The 7,462-nt window shown below is 38.0% G+C and overlaps 1 protein-coding gene across 6 annotated transcripts in view; it reads right to left on the minus strand.

Moving 5' to 3' along the window:
- Positions 1 to 7,462, minus strand: part of ATG2B (autophagy related 2B) — a 71,571-nt gene that overhangs the window by 62,555 nt on the left and 1,554 nt on the right. The gene's annotated exons all lie outside the window — the stretch shown is intronic.

Here is a 7,462-nt window from a genome sequence, read left to right on the forward strand (position 1 = left end):
CCAAAGAAAAGATGAGGTAATCCACCTATGACTCCATGTTCTTCCCCCTAAGGAAAGAAGTCCAAGGCTGAAATAATCTTTTCTTTCACTAATAACTTTTTGCCCTACTCTCCCTCCTTCCAATAAAAACCTTCCCTTTTGCACAACTTTGGAGCTCCCCTCTACCTGCTAGGTGGACGCTACCCAATTCAGCCAATTAGATTTTCAAATGCTCTTGGGTGAATTTTGTTTTTTAACAAAATTTTATTACGAAAAAATTTTAATTTTAAAATACACAAAGAATGCAGTAATTTTTTAAACATTTTAAGATTGGGCAAACATGTTTGAAGAACAATCCTTTAAAATATCATGTAGTCAGGTCCTAGCTCAGTCACTTTATTAGCTGAGTGGCTTTGGACAAGTTCTTGAGTCCCAATTTCCTCATCCATAAAATAGGATAGTATCTATTTCATAGGGTTATTGTGAGCATAAATGAGATATTAACATGTAAAGATGCTAACATAGTTCCTGATACCAAGGATGCACTTTATAAATGCTGACTATTGTTCTTTATCTTGCACAGTGCCTACCTAGTGCAATGATGAGCACTATTGGGAATTCAAGGTGTGTCTGACATTATGAAGAAAAACATGAAGTTATGTTTCTCTTTAATAGGTACCATAAGAGTAACTAGGAAAATACAGCTTATTAGTTTAAACCAAGGCATCAGAATTCAAAAAGAGCTAAAACACAGCATAAAAATTAGCAAGACCAAACTTAAACCAATTAACATTTCATTAGCACTTAATACATACAGGACACTGCACTACACTATTTAAACCTATGTTACTACACTAAATCATCACAATAGCCCTCTGAACTAGGTATTTTTGTGCCCATTTTACAGATAAGGTAACTGAGATCAGAAGAGTTAAGTACTTTCAAAAGCTCCTCAGTTCATCACTGCAGAAACAAAACTATATATGAAAGAGAAATATATATTTTCACAATGGAAAATTTTGCAGAGGCTCATCAAAATCATGTGCTAACATCAGTAAGTCTCTAAAATGCAAGATTTGGGCTTAGGAGCTGGCTTATCGAACAAGCTTTCTAGGACAGAAAAATTCTCAATCCCTTCGTACTACTGTTTTCCAAAATGCAATCAAGGACAATATGCATGACTCTCCTAGAATACTTCCTAAAAATTCAGATTCTTGAGTCTTTAGAACACAAATCTATAGGGAAGGGGCTAGAAGTCTGCATCCTAGCAAACTTCCTAGGTGAACCCAGTACTTCTAGTGTTTTAGTAGCTCAGGTTTCTTAACCCTTTTGAGCCAGTGTGAGGTACAAAAAGAACATAGGAGTTAGAAAGACTTCGGTATAAAATCTTGCTGTACTGCTAATATTAAGCCTGAGTAAGTTACTTAATCTCATAAAATAGAAATGTAGCACCCAACTTAGAGCAAGAAAATGTATATAAAAGCACCCAGTACAGTATACAGAGATGGAACATGCTTAAAAAAAAAAAAAGATGCTATTATGCTCAAAAGCAAACTAAAATCCCTTACCTTGACTCCGTGTCCCCTCAAGTCATCAACCTCTTCTCTCATAGCCAAGGCAGAGATTCACTGGAACCACCAACTACTACCTGCCTCCTAACTGCAGCTCCTAAAACATTCCTCTTAACTTCCAAAAAGAACTACCAAACGCAAAGAACAATGTTCAGTCCTCACCTTCCTTGAATTTTCATCTCTAATTCCTATGGCAGCTTCCCTGTCTGAAATTCTAACTTCCTTCGGCTTCCATAACACTCTTCATGCTCTCACTCTCCCTTCCGGTCCTTTACCACTTAGATGGTGGTATTCACCTCAGCCCCATGCACATACTACCCATGAACTTTGTGCGGTTCTGGTTTCAGTCAGTACTGACACTGATAACTTCCAAATTTTATCTTCAGCTTTTCCTCAACTCCCATACTATGTATGTTGTGAGAATTAATAAAAGGAAACCTCACCTATTATGGGGGGTGGGGGTGGGCAATGGTGGCTTAGCTGATTGCGCATCTGAATCCTGATTTAGGCTCAGGTTGTGATCTTTAGGTCATGAGATGGGACTCCACACTCATCAGGGAGTCAGCTGGGATTCCATCTATTGCCCTCTGCCCCTCCTCCCACAGGCATTCTCACTAGTGGGCTCAGGCACTCTCTCTCTCTTAAGTAAATAAAAAATAAATGTTAAAAAATAAAACAGGGGATCTCTGGGTGGCTCAGTGGTTTAGCACCTGCCTTTGGCTCAGGGGGCGATCCTGGAGTCCCAAGATCGAGTCCCGCATCAGGCTGCCTGCATGGAGCCTGCTTCTGCCTCTGCCTGTGTCTCTGCCTCTATCATGAATAAATATTTAAAAATAAAAAATAAAAATAAATAAAAATAAATGGAGTCAGGAAGACAGCAGGGAGAGACCTCAGGCCCTACCACTGGCGGTCGATTACAGACCTAACAAGGAGATACCTAACTTGCAAGTCCATCCTACTTCAGCTACTATCTTCCTATCCCAGCAAGAGGGAGGAAAGTTTCCTCCGCACCCCCCCATACCCTGGCCCCCACAACCACCCAGAGGGGGGAAAGACAGTAACAGCTCAGCCAATGAAGAGCCATGCTACTGCAAACTCCCAGTTTACTCCAATGGACTTTTTGTCTCTAACAACCCTTCCAACTTCTCCCTTTCCTCTATACAAGAGCTTACTTCTTTGTTCTACGGGTTTTGCTGTAGCTTACTTGTCCCAGATTGCAATTCTCTGCTATTCCCAAATAAACCAATTTTTGCTAGGAAAGCAACCGGCAGTTTTATTTTTAAGGTTAACAATATATAGCTCTCACTGCCTCCTGAGCATCTCTGTCTGGAAGTTCCAAATTCCCCTTAAAAAAAAAAAAAAAAAAAAATCCATGTTGAAACTTAAGCCCCCCCCCCATCTCAATCTCCTCCTTTCCTCTCCTAGAGGGATGGGGAGGGAAACAACAAATACAACCTTCTCCATTTCTAGTATTTCATACTAAACCAACTAACTAGAACAAGTGCAGTAAGCTATAGTCATTCAAGATTCATCCCTCTACTCCTGGTTTTCATATTTTCAAGTCAATTTCAAAGGAAAAATTTAGAATGTTTGACTCTTAAAAAGGAAAGGATGCATCATACAAGAGGGGAAAAAAAGTTCAGAACAGTTTATTTCATGGGTTATTTCTTAAATTTTTGTACCATATTGGTATCTTTGGAAGAGAAGGGATTAAGGGCTATTACTTCATATTCAATACATTTCTTTTTATATGTTTGTGTGTGTGTATTGTGTTTCCTCTTTACCATTTGAAATTTTTGCAATGAGTATGTTAATCATATAATAAAAGTAACTAAAACATACCAAAGTTTTAAACTGTATATAGGCAATGACAGCTTCTGTACCATGGGGATTGTCAATATTAGACAACTATCTAGGAATATGGATTTGATAAAATTCCCTTCTCAATAAATATCAACTTTTCATTTGTCTCAATTTTGTGGCTACCTTAAACCTGTAACAGTTCAGAAAGTTTTATTATGGCATTGAAGAACAGTATTAAAAGAACTAATACAAAAAAAGAAATAATATGGTAATGTTAAGGAAATAGTTCTGGAGAGAATCAACAGTTCGAGAATTTACACTGTGCCACTAAGGTACAAAATAATGGCTCTATATAAGATGTTTGAACAGGTCATACTTACATATAGTCCTATATGCACTTGGGTAAAATTCCCTATATCCAGTATCATAAAGTATTTAGAAATTCCCTCATTCTGAGAAATCCCAAGATCTACTACAGCCAGTATATGAATAGGACAAAATCTCAGCCTACTTGGCTAAATTGATACCCTGTTATCTACTTAGGCAACATTTTCCTCATTAGCCTGAAGTATATCCTTGTGATTGAGTACTTCTTAACCTAAAAGCAGAGCCACCTGAAGTGCTCAGCAAGTGTCCTATTTTAGATTACCTTAGAATTTTAATGTTGAAGGCCATTTTGCTTTCAGTTATCAATGAGTTTCACATATACATAGAAAAAGGTAACTCTAGTCTAATACACCATCTGGCAAAGAATTAGTAATCAATATTCCTTAAACTGAAGATTTTTACTATATATACCAGTAAGCAAGAAAGCAGTAGAAAGATTATTAAGTAAAAATTAAAAGGCTTCAATGTCTTAATGTCTATCCTCCTGGACATACTGAACCACTGTGAGGAAAGGATCTTCACCCATTGCTATATCCCCCCAGCCCCTCATAGTGGCACATGCTAAGAACTCAATAAATGTAACAAACCAACTGATGACAAAACTTCAATTAAAAAAATAAGAATAAAGTCATAGTCTTAGAAAGCTAGAAAAGGTAAGTCATCAAATGCAACCTCCTACCCAGTAGAATTTCCTTCTTTCAACATTTTGCATTTTCAAACATTTCCTTGGGAAAAGAATTCATAAATGTATGAACCCACTACAGTTGTGGAATAGTTTCAAGCCCCTTGGTTCTATTCCTCCCTCCCACTTCAAGCCCTTCAAGGTAGTAATCTCCAAAGTGAGGTGTATGCATCCCAGAGAGTGTTAGCAGGTGATCTATAGGTATGTGAGAAGTTAGACATTCTATATTCAATTTTTCACACTTTTAGCTTTAAAAGTCCTACTAACATTTAGAAGACAAATGGGCATTGGCACGGTCACTCAGGCCATGCATCAGATTAGAACAAAGGGAAGAACAGTAGTTCCACGTTGGGGAAATGTTAAGAGTTAAATATACTCGGATATTCCATTTCAGAATACTGAAACTTATTTGAGCACAGATTATAATAAAAATAGACCTTTAAACAGTAGAACCTTTGTAAAGAGACAGAATGTGACAATAACTTCCTGATTTCCTGGTTTTCTTATGGCCAAATATTTAAGAGTTGAATTTAAAGATAAAGTTTTCTTCTACAGAGTTCCAAATATACTAATGATTTATGTGATGATCCATGGCTATCAGTAGCATATGCTACCTAGCAGGGAGAGTCCAAAAAACAAAACATTTCACTTTTCTAAAGTAAAGATATCACTTTAGGGGCGCCTGGGTGGCTCAGCTGGTTAAATATCTGACTCTTGATATCAGGTCCTGATCTCAGGGTCATGAGATTGAGCCCTTTGTTGGACTCCAAGCTCAGCATGGAGTCTCCCTGAGATGATCCCTCTCCCTTTCCCTTTGCCCTCCCCTGACCTAAAAAAAGGGGGGGGGGGGGCGGGTAGTTAAAGATATCACTTTAATAATGAGAAAATAACTGCTTTTCAGGGCACCTGGCTGACTCAATCGGCAGAGCATCTGACTTTTGATCTCAGGGTTCTGAGTTTGAACCCCATGTTGGGTGTAGAAAATACTTAAAAATAAAATCTTAAAAAAAAAAAAAGGAAAAACTGTTTTCTAAAGGATATTTGCATTATAGAGTAGACATTTTGGAAAATTATATTTGGAAATGTTTCCATTCATACATGATTTTGTTACTGAAACATGTTAAAAATATTGTCTATTTTTTAAAGTCATCTACATACATTATAAAAGATCTGAAAACATGAAAAGATTATCCAAGTGAATCTAAAAGTCTTAGTTTTTTAAAAAAGGTTTTAAAGTTAATTTTTAATATATAAAAATGCAACAACTTCTAATTAAATAGCAAGAAAACTGAGATCAAGGAAGAAGGGAATTTCAACACAATCTTGTGCATAACTGATGGCTGAGAATTGAACCGTTACTAACGTCGCCAATGATGTGATTCTTCCATTTGGACCTATGAATCTTCTTGAGGTATCTTTTTTTTCCACTCATGAAAATCATTAAAATCAAGAGTCAAAAGCAACTGAATTTGGAATCAGAGCTTTGAAGAGTTATAGCTAAGTGTCACATCAAAATTTAGACTAGTTCAAACACAGCATACTATTAACAGATAATCAGCAACAGCAAATATTTACTGAATGCTTTGACATTTGGCCATATTCTTTGCCTTCGAGGAACAGAACCATAATCCTCAGATTAGGTCTAACCATAAATTGTTTTCTTAACAATCCTGAAGTTGTAAATTCAATCTCCACCACCTGAGGCACCTACGTGGCTCAGTCAGTTAGGCACCTGACTCTTGATTTCGGCTCAAGTTATGATCTCAGGGTCCTGAGATGGAGGTCAGGCTCCAATTAGGCTCTGTGCTGTGTGGAGTTCGCTTAAGTTTCTCTCTCCCCGTCTCCCTCTGCCCTTCCCCTCTCCTGCACACACGTGTGTGCATACGCACGCGCTCGCGCTCTCTCTAAAAAAAAAACAAATGAGAAAACAAAACAGAACATTAAAAAAAAATCGCTGCCTGATTTCCCATGAAGATTAAAAACACAAATAAGAATGCCTAGTGCGCACAGTACCTGAAATAGATGCCCAATAAACAGTAACAACCATTTCCCTGGCTTGCAGCCATGTGATTAGTGAAGAAACAAGGGGCTTAAAAATTAGGTCTGATTTCTCACAGTACCATTTGCTAGCTGTGTGACTTGGGGCACATTATTTAACTCCAACTTTAAAATAGAAATAATAGTACCTGCGTTACAGGGTTAATGTGAAAAGTCATTTAGAAATAATGCATAAGATCATTCAACCCACAAAAGACAATGAATAGATCTCCAATCCTCCTCCTCTAAGATCGCTTTTTCATACCTATACTAAAAGTATAGACTCCTGGGTCACTGAACTGAAAAATATCCATCAGAATCCTTATCTTCAGCGAAGAATTACAGCAATACACTGTCCTGACACAGTGCCTGGCATGGAATGTATACTCCATTAAGGTTTATTAATCTGAGGTGAATTACTATGCCCACTGTCACTTAGCTAACTGGCAGCCTGGATTAGTGTGATTTAGCCTCATGTGGGACTGGATCTACTCAAACTCTTTCCACTATGTGTACTCTTCCTAGTTAAGTCATCTACGTATTAAAAAAGAAAACGTTTATTCATACAAGTGCAATTAATTGAAGGGTCATAATAAGATGTTACCATAATTTGAGTTTTTCAGGTTTCTGTGGCTAAGAAGTCATTACTGTTAACACTTTTATATAAAAGAAAATAGTTTAGCTTTTCACACAGCACCTCCCCATGGTGCACGGGGAGGTTTCCTTTTGTTTTGCTCAACTATCACTACCGGGAAAGTCACTATGTTTATAACGTCCTAAACGTAACCTGTGTACGAATGCATTTAGGATAGTAAACCTCTAAAACGCCACAAACCAATCCAAACCGCTAGCAGCAAACTCCAGCGCAAAAAAATGAAGGGTTGGGGGCAGGAGAAAAGCTGGTCAGGGGGATCCCTGAGTGGCCCAGCGGTTTAGCGCTGCCTGCAGCCCAGGATGTGGCCCTGGAGACCCGGGATCGAGTCCCACATCGGGCTCCCCGCAT

The sequence above is a fragment of the Canis lupus genome, chromosome 8, assembly GCF_003254725.2.
Source record: "Canis lupus dingo isolate Sandy chromosome 8, ASM325472v2, whole genome shotgun sequence".
Taxonomy (NCBI): Eukaryota; Metazoa; Chordata; class Mammalia; order Carnivora; family Canidae; genus Canis; species Canis lupus.